General features: G+C 45.4%; 1 long non-coding RNA gene across 2 annotated transcripts; it reads left to right on the forward strand.

The window, feature by feature from the left end:
- The first annotated feature begins 946 nt into the window (after positions 1-946).
- LOC102288575 lies at positions 947-14781 on the forward strand. Of its 2 annotated transcripts, none has more exons than XR_006054855.1 (3): positions 947-1351; positions 8731-8858; positions 13793-14781. It is a non-coding gene; the product is annotated as an uncharacterized LOC102288575 (long non-coding RNA). The 2 variants fall into 2 exon arrangements; XR_001336682.2 differs by lacking the exon at positions 947-1351 and adding an exon at positions 4592-4690.

Consider the following 14781-nt stretch of genomic DNA (forward strand, 5'->3'; position numbering starts at 1 on the left):
TTTGTATAATGTCTAAAGAAACAGAAGGAAAGTAAAATAAACCAGGCCTCTCAGTAGTCTGTGCGAACACTCGGCTCAAGGTTGGAGCTTTTTCTCAGTTCTCCACTGATTTTCATGAAATTGAGTTTGGTGATTGGTGCTGGAAACAAATCTGTCCTGTGCCTGTGGCTGTGGTGGAGGAGGTCGAAGAGCACCGGGAGACAACTTTCAATAAAGCCATCAACAAAGACTTCCAACAAAATCAGCAGGTTTGTTCGAAACTAGCTTTTTACGTTTGAGGCAAATCAAGAGGCTGAAAACACCAGGCGCACACAGATTTAACAAACAACCACTTTCCTCGGGTCCTGATGCCAGAAAATCTACATTGTTGTCACATGTTGGTGTCACATGCTGCATGCATTTTGACATTAGTATATTAGAGGCCACAGAGATTACAGGTTTTCGTCCTGTCACTGCTGCTATAACATGCTGGGATTCGTGCTGCTGTCAAAGGCACCTTGTGTCCAACTGAGATAAAGCAGCATTACCTGATACCCAGACAATTACTCATCGAATAAAATTGGACTAAAATACAGCTACAAGATCAAACTTTCCTTTTTGCTAAAACATATAGTTTCCCTTAGTTATGCTGCTGGGGGATTCCCATGATGCACTGGGTGTTTCTTCTTCACTCACTATGTGTTAACAGACCTCTCTGCATTGAATCATATCTGTTATTAACCTCTGTCTCTCTTCCACAGCATGTCTTTATCCTGTCTTCCTTCTCTCACCCCAGCCAATCACAGCAGATGGCCCCGCCCCTCCCTGAGCCTGGTTCTGCCGGAGGTTTCTTCCTGTTAAAAGGGAGTTTTTCCTTCCCACTGTCACCAAAGTGCTCCTCACAAGAGGCAACAAAATTTTGGGGGTTTTCTCTGTTATATTTTAGGGTCTGTACCTCACAAGGTAAAGACTGTTTTTATGATTTGGTGCTAAAAATGAAAATGAATTGAAAATGAACCAAATTGTTCATAAAGTAACTGATACATTCTGACCTCGCAGGTTTGGGTTTTAAAGCTTTGTGCAGCACTGACTGGGAGGTAGAAGAGGCCAACAGGTGGTATCGGTTAAAAACCAGTCATGACGTGGGGGTATTTGTGAGTATCAGAAGTGTACACATCATTTGCGATTTTGTGCCTTGTTGCCCGAGGAGAAAAACATTAAAGATTATTTTTTAATGTTTCTTCAGAAACACTTTCTCCTGGTTTCAGGTAACGGCTGCCCAGCTGCAGCGTGAGAATCCTCTCCAGAGTCCGTGCTTTGATAACAGCAGGACGTCTCTCCGATACAGGGAACCAACCATCTTCTCTGAGAGGTAAACGCCACTAACACATTAAAAATTCCCCTTAAAGTCTCCGTGCACGTCAAACATTTACAAACTCATAATAGAAATGTTTTGGTGTTTAAAAGCTAAAATGACTGCAGTCGAAGCTACAAGGTCTCTGGATCTGCCAGCGTTTAATGAGATATTGGTCCGCAAACGTTCTCCTCATCTCCAGTTCAAATGTGATCAATGACTCTGCTTGTGACGCCAAACACATCATTTCATGTGTGATCTGTTGCCAGATTTTTCAGCTTTTCTCTTTAAATATCACACCGAACTGAACATTTTGGTGTCATATCCAAAGACATGATCTCCGAAACACTAATTTACAAACTCACCTGCGTCTGATCAGAGACGTCACGCTCCACTGCCAGACAAAAGGAAAAATGTCACCAAGAAGTCTGAAATCTTTGGGGGTTTAAATTTGGAGTTAAACAGACAGGACATTTTATTTGGGCAAAGGGAACGACGCCAGGAGGGACGTGAAGCTGGACAAGTTGTTCACCAAGAGAAAGCAGATGGGCGGACTTTAATTTGTCTCACACTGTGTGCCTGTAAGCTGTTTTTAAGGGGAGATTATTTCGTCTAAGGCTAATCCTTCCAATCAACACCATTTTCAGTGGACGCAGAAGCTGTGTTAGTCGGTCCCTGGAGCCATTTAATGCTTTTCACTCCAAGCAACCTGAAAATGTAGCACTTGCTCTGAGTCTGTTTTCAACAACCTGGAGATCAGCCTCATCCACACTGCTCACAGCTTTGAAACAACTTTACTTTTTCTGTTGTTTTGATTTTCTCTGAGCCCCCCCTCCCTCCCTCCCATAAATACATGCAGAGTGATTTGAGATCCTTTAAACTGTGGTTGTTCCAACTTCCTCTCTCGCCACATTAGAAGTCTTTTCTTACCAGTTTGATCGGATGTCTTCAGGAATCATCCTTCAGGGTTTTGAGATCATGTTTATTCTCAGATACTTTCATCTAAGCTGGCTGCATTTCAGAAACACACACTGCTGTTCAAACTGTTTGTGAGGGGCACCCAATCAGAAGAAAATTACCTTAAAGTGGGAGGAGCTTAAGCAGCTTGTTTCAGGCATTGTGTACAAAGTGTGTCTTTAAACCAAAACAACCAGTTTTGTGACTTAAACCTGAGAAAACAACGAGGAGTAAAATACTAAGTAAAAAGTAAACAATGCCAGTGTAGCTACAACTCTGAGTTAGTTACCGTGGTAACAAACCATGTTTCTCTCAGACTCCTCCCAGCAGTGTGTGCTGCTGAATGACGCTCAGACGTGATCAAGCCTGGATCCAGTTCAGATCCAGTCTGGGTCTGTTTCGGATCTGCCCACAGTGGTTTATTTACTCCATGATCCATATTCCTTATTCAAAGTCCATCCAAGTTATTCTCAGAAAGCTGCCCTGTGTTTTCTCACTTCCATGTTAAACTGTAAAACTAGAAAGTTAAAACTAGTTGCTGTGAGAGAAACTGCAGCAGGGAACAGTACTGTTCTTCGGCAGCACACATTGCCGCTGCGTCTGAATGAATGTAAGGTGACATTGCTCGTGTTTTACAGCCCTGGCATATTCTGTAAGGTAAAATAACATCACTGGTTCATAAGTAACAGTGAGCCAGTGAGCAGAGGAGACATTTCTGTGGATCCTCGAGCCTCCCCCTCCCTCTCTCTGCTGCATCCAGCCGTCAGTGCGCCTGGCAGAAAACATCCTCTGCTCTGTCAATTAAGGGGAAGATTTAGTCGGATGCACCGCGAGGAATATTTAAACCGACACACCGGGATGTGCGGGATGTCAGCTGTCCCCTGGCTTTTAACGTTGGCTCTGCAGCACGTTTAGCTGTCACCACGGCGACTGTCGGGGTAGACAGTCGACTTGACTAAATGGTTACATGTGCCACCTGCTCTGACGAGCCGGCAGATGGAATATCTGATTTTTCACGGGCGAGGTGCCTCGCTGGTGTCGTGTTTCGCTGAGCAGTCGGACATGTGACAAAGTGACGGGTACACGAAGTGACGCCAGAGGTGAAAGATGGCTTAGCTGGCTGTTAGCTTTTTTGCTAACTGAATGATAGGTGGATGGATGGATGCAGCGTATCTGTCAAATTCTGCAAATCAAATTTTAAGCCTATAAGAATTCAACAAGGAAAATTTAGCTTTCCTGGCAGAGCAAATGCACAATAAGGCTGAGCAGCAAACGTAATATTAACATGGATTTGTTTCCCCCAAATACTGACACAACTTTCCAAAGAGCAGGTGGAGGAACTGAGAAACACTTCGCTTCATTTACCAAAGCTCTGCAACTGTTTGAAACCTGAGCAGACAAGCTGCTGTGTTTCTTATACATTTTCCCATACAGTCACGACTACAGGCAAGACATTGGAATAGATATGCAGGTACGGTGGCCCTGAAAGGTCAAACACACTGTGACTTAAGAAAACACCAGTAAATAGAAAAATACAGCGAAAGCACAACAGAAATAGAAAAAATACAGTAAAAGCTCACAAAAAGAAAAGAAAACATCTCAGATGACAGCAAAAGTATTTTTGGGAAACAGAAAATTCACAGAAGTGACATGCTAACAGCTAACAGCTAACAGCAAACTGCTAACCGCTAACAGTAAACAGCAAACTGCTAACAGCTAACAGTAAACAGCAAACTGCTAACAGCTAACAGTAAACAGCAAACTGCTAACAGCTAACAGTAAACAGCTAACAGCAAACTGCTAACAGCTAACAGTAAACAGCTAACAGCAAACTGCTAACAGCTAACAGTAAACAGCTAACAGCTAACAGTAAACAGCTAACAGCAAACAGCTAACAGCTAACAGTAAACAGCTAACAGCAACTGTGTATCTAAGTATCACCTTAATCGTGTCATTAAAACACACATACCTGCATTCTTGAGTGGCATTCTCTGCAGACATGCTCCATCCAGTTGACAGTACAGACCAAAACCCTGTGGTTACAGCCGCTCAATCTCCTGCTGTTGTTTGGTTTCACAATTTTGTCCTTTCATATGTTGCCTTTTTACTAATTTTGATCTAACACATAGTTCTCACTTTTTTTATTGACACATTCGATACTTTTTGAGACAGAGGTTCGCCTGTCCACCCGTCCATCCTCGTTATCCGGTTCGGGGATGAAGTTTGTCCCAGCTGTCCTAGAGTGAGAGACGTGGTACGGTCTCTCACACGACCAACAACCTTTCTTACCCACATTCACCTACAGCCAATTTCGAATCACCAGACGACACAAACCCCACCCACACACCAAGAAGCTCCAGGTCTGACTCCGCTGGCCGGCTGGGGCCTTTCTGTTTGCAGGTTTGTACAATCATATATAAATTCTTGGCTTGATTTCTTCTCTCCTCCTCACCGAAAGGATCTTTTCACTTTTTCAGTGTCGGTTACACCCAAACCTTTTGCTACCCTGTGGCAAAACCCTGCTTAAAAATACAGGATAATCTGCTTTCCTTGTACTACTTAAGTTTCAGAGCACTTAGTGCGTTTGTATGGCACATCCCTCCTCCTCCTCCCCTGCTGCTGAGTTGTGCCTTCTGGATAAAACAGCTCATTACTCACTTTACCTCCAGCAGCTGGAAGAAATAAAAGCCAATATGATTGTGAGAGTCCAGTTGTGCCGGGCAGTTATGGGCCATTATATGGTTACAGGCTGAGCCGCTGTCACACAGGGAGATGGGTCCGTGTGTGTAAATCAAGCGAGGGATGGCGTGAAGCCGTGAGGTTATGTTATCATGGCTGAGCTGTGCACATGAAATACAGGGGAGGGACTCTGAAGCCACACGGGCATGAAATGGAGGCTGCTTCACTGTCATAAATATGCAGATTCACTGAAAGTGCTGCAAACTCCTGCCATCGCTCGGCCACAGCGCACTTACTGAAGACGAGTAGCTCGGGAGGGGAAATAAACCAGCTGGAATTTCTGCTCTGTATTCTCGATATCTGTTTTTCTAAAACGAAAAAGAAATCCCAGAGAATCTGAAAAGCCCACGAGGCGGTTTAACAGCAGTTAGCAAAGTTTGGAGGTATTTCCACAATCCTCCATGATTCTTCTGTGCAGCTGGGCTCTGCCTGCAAGGAAAAGACATTCCCACACCCACGGCCAGGAGAGCAGCGTGGACACTTCCTGTCTGTGCTGCATTTTCATCATCAACTAAAGGAGGCCATCGGTATGCAAAGTCACTCGTCTTTCAGCGTTCACTATTCAGCAGTGAGAGGTGTCGCTGAGACTTATTTAGCAGGTCACCAAGATAACATACTCTGTGCATGAGAAGAATGCGTGACTGAGTCAAATCAAAGCTTAAATCGAACTTTATATGTTTTTATATGCTTGTGTGAATGATTGATCTTCTAACACTTTATTAGAACGCTGGTTTGAGTCAAGGAGGCTGTTTAACCTGCAGTCAGCTGAGACTGAAGGAGTCACCTGGATGAGTGACGAAACGTTTCTCCCACTGAAAACGTCCAGATGAACATAATCAACTTTTCGGGGTTCTAATACTTTAAAACATATAAGGTTAATCAGAGTGTGCAAAGTGCAAGTCTTCTATTTCCCCTCTTGAAGAACAAAGTGTTGGCATGGGTCCATCCTGGTGGCACTCTATGTTGTTGCCCCAATAGAAGGAGTTCTAGTAAAGCTGTTCTGTGGCCATAAGCTGTGCGTAGTGACCAACAGAATCAGACTGTGTATAAGCAGAGCAGATGAGCTTCCTCCAGAGGACCCCTGGGACCAGCCTCAGCCTCAGGGAAAGGTTGAAGACTTCTGTCATTTCCAGGGAAATCAGGGGACATCAACACTCCTTCACACTCAAAGGAACCCCTTGAGGTGGTTCATCTGAACATGTTACCTCCTGAACGGCTCATACATGAGTTGTTTTGGGCATGTCATACCAGAAGGAGTCCCTGGGGAGACCCAGGGGATGCTGGAGAGATTATTGGTGCCCCCACAGGCAATCCTGAAGCCACAGATGTTCACTTCTGCTCAGACTGCCGCCCCCGTGACGCAGACCCAGATAAACAGCAGATAATCCATGGTTGGATAGACGGACAGTATTTGACACAAGGGAGGAGCACTGGTTTGAACCAATAAGCTTTTAGCTAGCAGGAGTCCCCCTGGGTTCCATACTAGGACCACTGCAGGTCTGCATATATATCAGGATAGTTTTTAGTCTGAGGACAGTTTTTTATGGCTCATCTGCTTCAGTCATGTGTGACATTTAAATTGCAAACTGGAAAGTGTAGCTAGCTAAACAAATATTTTATCCCTTTTTTAAAAGGGAGAAATAAGGTTTTTCCCTGCAGAAGAGGAAACATTTGAGCTTTTTATTATTATTTTGCTTTTACTTTTACTGCATCGTGGATACCTGCTCGTTATGAATGCACCTGACCGCAACAAAAATAAATGAGACAGTTTATACCTTTGTGCTTTACATTTTATTACTGGTTATGGAAATGGCATAAATCCCTGTTCTCATCAATTTGTTGCTGCTAAGTGGCCCCACTGGATCAAAACCTGCAAATTAAAACAGGAACTGTGGCAGCAGGAAACAAACACCTCCCGGACTCTAAAATGACTGTTTTTGTCAGTGAAGTCTGGTTAATGGCTTCACCTCATTCTCAGCACTGCCTGAGTGCAGGTGAAGTGGTGAAAATGTTCTAAAGATAGCTTCCATTTAACCCCATACTGGTTCTTTGAGGGGTTTAGCCGCTGTGCCAGCTGGTGACACCCCACAGAACGAAAGCAGGCTGCAAAAGGTTTTATTTGAAACTTGCAGCAGCTCCTCAGTGAGGAACAATCAGATTTTTAAATGTGTTTAAAAGCAGAGCGTGGTTTTCGGTCTGTGTTGAACATCTTTTTCTTCAGCCGTCAGTCTCCTCCTCCCCCCCTTCTCTGCTGCTGTATGTGCAGCAGAGCGGCAGCTCAATGTGATGGTTCGAATCACAACCTCACAGCAACAAGCTTTGAATCTGTGTGGAGTTTGCATCTTCTGGTGATTCTTATTCGGCCGTGGGTGGGAATGACCGACTCTGTCCTGTTCTTCCCTGTCCTAGGCTCAAACACAACTCCAGACTGGAATTGTTTGCATTGATGGAGAAAAGCTGTTTGTTTGGTTAAAAGTTCTTTAAAGTCACGACGGATCATCTTCTAGTGAGGTGTTCTTTAAAATTCAGCTCAGTGTCACATAAGCTTCATTTTCCACTATCCATCCTTTTTCTTCCACTGATCCATGACTTTCCCCGGTAACATCGGCCAGTTTTTCCTGGGACATCTCCAGGCGCTCCAGGCCCGTTGAGGAAAATGCTTTTAGAGGTAGTTGTTGGTCTAACCAGGGTTTCCTCTGAGTTGGGCGTAGAAAGCATCCTAGTCAAATGCCCAAACTACCTCAGCTTCCTCTGTTCACCTCAGAGGACCAGTAGATCTGCTCTTCAACCACAGACCAGTTCAGCAGTTTGTCAGCAAACTCATACTTGTGGTCACTGCCCAGAGCTCACGGCTGTGGGGGAGGGGCCGAATGTCGACTGAATGATAGACGTGAACGCCTTCGATCGTGTTAACATGCAGGTTCACAGCAGTGAGTCGAGTAATTTAACAACAATTCGTGATCGTTTCGAAGAGTGGATGAAAACAAACTGAAACAAAGAACAAGCAGAATCCACCCTCGATCTCCATCCTCCGTGTACAGTCTTTGCTGCTGCTGCACGCCAAACACCACCTTATCTCCGAGACGCAACAACGGACACGATGGCGGTATATGACGCCCCTGCAGTGGAGATGGTTTGGCTGCAGGCAGTTACTTACGGTTTTTCTTCAACGACACTTTGTTCTCAGTAAGATCACTGTCACGTCACATGATCACGCGCTCTCATGACACCGTCATATGTCGAGCACTATTGTATTACACTGGAGTCCTCTGAGTGTATGTATGGGTGTATCGTGTTAATGTTACGATCATATAAGGACAATAAAAGTAACTCTGCTGGTCATTTTTTGATGAAATGCCTTAAAATAACCGTAAATTAGATTACATATCTGTCTTTTGCCTGTAACAAGAAGTCGGTTCATCTCCTTCACATCCCAGCAGATGGTATTTATGTCTGCAGTCAGTTTTAAAGGCTCAGTGAGAAGCAGCTTCTGTAGTGCAACATATTCTTGGATAAATAAAAACATCAATCAAAAAGAACTCAAATATTTTCATCTCAAAGGATCTGATCGTTCATTGAAGCTCTTCTTAACTTGTTTCACATTTTAAGTTAAAAATCACAAAGCTGTGGAAACTTAACGACATCACGATGTTAGTGCGTTTGTGTGTGATGGTGAACGTTTGTCTTTGACTCTCCCACAGACGGTACACAAACACAGATGGTTTCTGAACTCCGTGCATCAGTGTTGGCATTGTGGCTGCAGGAGGCACCGTGATTGGACAGGGTGGTGCTAACCAGCGAGCTCTGCTAGCAAGCTTCATCCACATAGGTGTGTATGGCTCACGGGTGATGGACTGTTGGTGTAGTTATTCATACAGGATGCCATATTATTTATCAGAAATGTAAAACACGGTCTTTCTCAGGGACTCCATTTAGCTGAGGTGAAGCCTGTCAGACAGCTTGCAGCTACAACTGCCCGTGTTCCCATCCACCTGTCAGTCAAAGAAGCCACGCCCCTAATAATCCAAACTTTAAAACTGCAAATGAGTGCGTAACAAAAAGCAGAGCTGCAGTTAGGAGGCTCGACCGGGCATTAGAGGAGCTGTGGTGTTCGCTTTCATTTTCCAGCCCCGGAGGCTGCTCCTCGTTCGCTCGTGATCAGCTGCAGTGGAGACCGCCTCGGGGTTGGTGCACGCTCAGTCACTGAATCAGAGGCGACAGGGAAGCTGGTCACTCTCGTTGGAGGATTTGTCCTTTTGTATCTTAAGAGTCACTTGACCTTCGAAACACCCGGTTCTTTGGTGATTCTGCCTCGTTTCAGCATCACGGCCTCTCCGCCCTCACACCATCACACAGACAAACCGACACTCGGCCGGTGTCGATGCCAGAACCCTGATCTGCATCGCTGCGGCTCGGTCTAAGCCTCGTAGCACCTGGATGGTCTCCTAAATCCCATTCTTCAGACGGATTACAGCTTCCAATCCGAGCAAACCTCCTCCAGCCCAACAAATCCTCAAAGGAGACGTTCACTGAACGCCCATGTAACGGCGCCTCATACTGCTACACCCCTGCTGGAGCTGCACAACACCGCCAGGGGAACAAAAAGCAGCCAGATTTTGCTGAATACTGTGATTCTGACAAACCGAGACGCCTGCGGCTGCGTCTGCAGTATTTGTCTCTAAGCCCTGATAAAAGGCCTCAAAGATGAGCTGCAGTTTTGTTATGTAGAGAAGAATAAGAGATTATAGCTGACGGCCAATTTAATTTGCACACAACTGCTTTATGAAGAAGGATGCTTTCCACCCAGGAAACAAAGTGCGATCCTTTGTTATTCTGAAGATAGCAGACATTAATTTGGGCTTGTTTATATCTATATACAGCCGTGCCAAGCTAAGGCATGAATGTGTTTATGAGTCGTCGACCTGTGAGCTTTGGTCTGATGGTGGGAAACAATAAAAAGCTTTCACAGGTCGGCAATCTGACGTTCTCACATCGTGGATCCTGTTAAATGACAACAAATCACTGAATAAATGACAGTGGGGTTAATACTTTCAGTGCTCCACGTGGATTTAAGATTAGTGCGGTTCACTAAACGGCTGCGGTTCCTGGTTTTCATGGCTCCGACATTTCAAACAGACCAGGCTCAGGGAGGGGCGGGGCCATCTGCTGCGACCGGTTGGGGTTAGGGGAGGAAGCGAGTGAAGGAGAAACACCGAGTGCATTCTGTGTGTCCGTGGAGAAGGAGTGGGCGTCTCCTTGAGGTGATCAGGCAGCTTCCATCACAGCCGTCTGCTTAAATCACGCCCTCCACGCCTCATCGTCAGCATCCTCATCCTCACCTCTCACCCCCATGCACAAGCGTGACTCATAATCCTCCGTCAGCCCTCATCTTCCACCGTAGGCTGGAGAACTGAAACAAATCTGCCTCTAATGTGTTTCAGCTCTTAACGTGTCTCCCTGCTCTCATTAGCGCTCCATGAAACAATCTGTAGCTGTGAGTTTGAGTTAAATGGTTTTGTTTTGGACAAGTTTAGCTGCTCGTTTAGATGACAGGGCTTGTAGCTGCACCGTGGCACTTAATGTTTCAGGCTGATGAGTAATTACAGAGTATTGACTGTATGGTTGCAGAGGGATTACCGCTATCATGTTATTCTTGTCTTATGTCTTTTTGAAGCAATAATAATGGGGAAAACACATCATCAGCTGCACAAGCACATCACTATCAGAACAATCCTTTCTACAACACCGAAGCAGCACACCATTAGCCCTGGCAAAGAAGACAGAAGACGTGACCATATTTAGAGAAGAGCTTTATAATAACCTCATAGGAGCCATATTATTGGTCACACCAGCACAAACGTGGTCCACAGGTCCAGTTCAGGGACTCCAGTCGGCTGAGGCTAGACGCTGCAGCCGTCCACCTGTTGGCCAAATTCAGTTTCATTCATATAGCACCAAATCACAACAGCAGTCACCTCCAGGTGCTTTATATTGTAAGGTAGAGGCCCTACAATAATGCAGAGAAACCCCAAATTAGGCAACCCCCTACAGGCAAGCACTTGGTGACAGTGGGAAGGAAAAACTCCTTTTTAGCAGGAAGCAACCTCCTGCAGGACCAGGCTCAGGGAGGGGCGGGGCCATCTGCTGCGACCGGTTGGGGTTAGGGGAGGAAGTGAGTGAAGAAGAAACACCCGGTGCATCATGGGAATCGCCCAGCAGCCTACACCTATTGCTGCATAACTAAGGGAGGAGTCAGGGTCACCTGACTGTATGTTTCATAAAAACGTTTTAAGCCTAATCTGTAAAAGTCTTACTTGTAAATAACCAGGAACCAGAAGTAAACCATCAGTCTGAGAGCTCATTAAGATCTTGTATATGATGAAAAAGATTTTCAGAGAAGCCACTGTGGGAGAAAAACGGCCGCAGCCGTCACATCCGTCACTCTGAGCCTCACAAGTCTGCAGATGTAAAAGCTCGAGCAGGATCTACATTAGAGAAAAAGAGGCTGTTGCTTCTAACACTCACACACATTTCAGAGCTCGGTCTGTGTGTTTCTGCTCATGTTCCTATCATGCAGCGGCCACAATAACAGACACACGTCTGTTTTTCTTCTCTTCTCCATCGCCTTGGCAATTTTCAGAGTATTCACTCGTGATCACCACGTAGCTTTTGACCACACGCAAAGACGGCGAGGGAGTCGTCTCAGTCTCATTCTGCAGCTTTGTCTCGCTTCTTTCAGCGTCGTCTGTTCCACGTGAAGAGCCCCAAACTGTGGGAGTCAGCCTGCTCTTTACTCTGCCTTTGTTTTATTCCCATCGCGAGCATGAATGCAGCTTGTCCTCTCTTAAACGAGAGGCTGCAGCTGCATCCATCCTCGTCTTACTCCTGAAAACACATCGACAGACTCGACCTGTGCCTCTGTGCAGTGCCTCCCTTCATTAATCTCTATATCTATTTATTACTGACGCTCCTTCTGCAGATATACATACTGTACATCCATCAGCACGCCCCCTCCCACCACTCCTGCTGACCGAGCTCTCATATAAAGACTCCAGCAGGTAGTTGCGTAGTAACAGGGCGAAGCACCGTGGTTAGTCTGAGCGAGTGGGCTGAGCGCCTCACGGCCTCATCTCTGCCTCTTAGAGGAGAGCAGAGCTCGGCGACAGCACGTGCAGCCTCCTCTACAGCGGTCGATGAGATTCAGCTAAAAACAGACAGAACAGACGTGCGTGTTCATCAAATGGACACAATTAACCACAAATATAAAGATTTGTGTCAAAGGAACACCGATTCATGGCTTCTGTGTGTGCGGACTGATTTGGGTGTAGTTACCCATGAAAGCCTCCATCAGTGCTGTCATCATTTAAAAAACACACGGACTGACAGGAGCAGATGCTTCAGCTACGTGTTAGCATCCTGGCAGGTGTGCATCAGCTGTTCACATATAAGCAAAGAACAAACACCACCCAAGGAAAGTTGTTAATGAACTGCAGTTCCTTTAATGGCCACTAGAGGCTGCCTCCACTCCCGCAGACTCCTGTGTAAAAATGCTCAGCTGCACAGCTGAAATAAGCTCGTATATCTGAAATAAGCTTGTATATATAAAAATTGCGAAGGCAGTCGCACTTTTTCTCCTCTCCTCTCCCTTATCTTCCCTGCTTAGCTTCTTATGTCCTTGTCTTGTCTCGTGTTTTGTATTACTTTTCCCTGGAACATTCTCTCACAGTCTGTTCTCTAAAACCTAAAAGAGGAATTATGGGTTGGATCAACTGGTCTCTGAATGCAATCAACACCCCTTTCTCAACGAGAAGTCTGGGCTTGGGTGAGCCTGAGTGCTGAAGATATCTACCTATTCGGAACCATTGTAACAGGGTTCTGACTTATCGAAGAATTAAGGAAGCGGAACCAGATGTTCAAACCCCCTCAAGGCTGCCCGCTGGGATTGGAACGATGGGAGAAGCGTGAGTTTCTCAAAATGGGCTCATTGAGTGCAGCATGGATAAGATCTTGGAGAGGCTACGGCTGCTGTGAACACTCAGAATAAGATCTCTGACTGCAGACTGGATACATCTCGGAAGGGCTCGCTCGGAATAACATCTCTGGGCGCAAATTGGATGACATCTCGGGGAGGCACACTGCCGTGAGTTCTCAGAATCGGCTGTCTACACCGGCTCTCTCTCACCCTTTACCCGCCCCTGTTGCTTGTCTTGTGTTTCTGTGGTGTGTTGATAGTCATGTGCTTTTTGTGCTGAGGTGTTTTTCTGTTATCAAACTGTTCTCAGACTAGGAGCTCAGTCTGAGTGGAGTTTTTTTCTCCTCCTCTTACCTCATGTTATGTATTTTCGTTGTTTTTTTCCTATCAGCCTACCTCTCTGACATGTCTCCCCAATGTGATGTTTGTGTAAAGTTGGTAAGAAGGTTCCTTTGTAAGTGAGCATGCGCCATTAGCGTGCTGCCTGCTGTAACCCTGATTTCCTTCGGGATTAATAAAGTATTCTGATTCTGATATCTGCTATGAAATAAAAGCTGTGGGTCCTTTGAGCTGTACCACAGTAAAGCTGGCTGAGGTTGGAGTAATTTACATATTGGAAAACCGCACTGGGAACCCGAAAGCATCTGCCAATCTTTAGCTCCTCCCACGGCTGCTGATGTCAGTAGATCCAGCTTACGATGAGAACTGTGTGCCACAAAGGTTGGTGTGATATGGGAGTGACTCGTGGGGTCTGCTTTGTGGGTCAGCTCATGAGTTTGTTTTCTTTACAGGCTTTGAGGAACAGACTGCTCACCTGCTGTGCAGTACGTCCCACCCCCACAGGTCTACTGAGACACGACGTGGATCTCCTCACCTGTCAGCAACCATCACCTGTTTCACTTTAAGACCACAGGGAAACCTTTTGCGCGTCGGTTTCTAGTAATCAGACTGATTCAGCGTTCAGGGAACTTTGGGTTTCCGACTGCCTTCAGCAGTTTAACAGCCTGTGACGGTCGGAGCAGCACCAAGGTGTGGCCGACAGCTCACAGCACACCTGTTCTTCTCACTTCTGGCTCCATATGTAAAGTCAGACTCCACTCAGACAGCTGTGCACGTGTCACAGTTGAAAACAGTTTCCACAGGGCTCTCAGCTGTGGTCAAAGCAGTTGGTAAAATTAGCCACATGTAGCACAAATTGCTAAAACACATTTTACTATTGTTTGATGAAAGAACGAGCCTGTCGGGGAAATAATGACGACAAACTGCACGACTCTGAAGTAAGAGACTCGACTAAACTGGCTGCCTGCTGGTTACATTCTGTATAAAACACAGGTATGTGTAGTTTAGCAGTTACACGTCACTATTTGTATCTGTTTCACGACTCTGAATGTAAGTGATTAATATGAATTTTGGATTTCTGTGTGCATAGATGGAAAGCAGATCTCTGTTTTTCACGGATTTATTACAGTTATTTGCCGTATAACCACAAACACATATACACGTTAAGGTCGGGTGATTGGATGAATATATCGAGGATCTGCGATAGGCTGAGCCTTTCGCTTTTACAAGAGTGATTATTTATTTATTGATTTGTCCATGAGTAAGTTAGCTAATAATGTTGGTTGAAGCTAAGAAAGGAGTCGACGTGAAAAATAACAGCACTGTTTTAATGGCACTCTGTTCCAGCTGTGAGCAGAAGCAGAGATTCGTTTACTCAAACTCATAACAGAAAGAAAGGCAGCAGCTTCTGTTCAGGAAAATAGAGAAATATTTTATTTAA

This window comes from Haplochromis burtoni, unplaced genomic scaffold (genome assembly GCF_018398535.1).
Source record: "Haplochromis burtoni strain Fernald_Lab_line unplaced genomic scaffold, NCSU_Asbu1 Contig_148, whole genome shotgun sequence".
NCBI lineage: Eukaryota > Metazoa > Chordata > Actinopteri > Cichliformes > Cichlidae > Haplochromis > Haplochromis burtoni.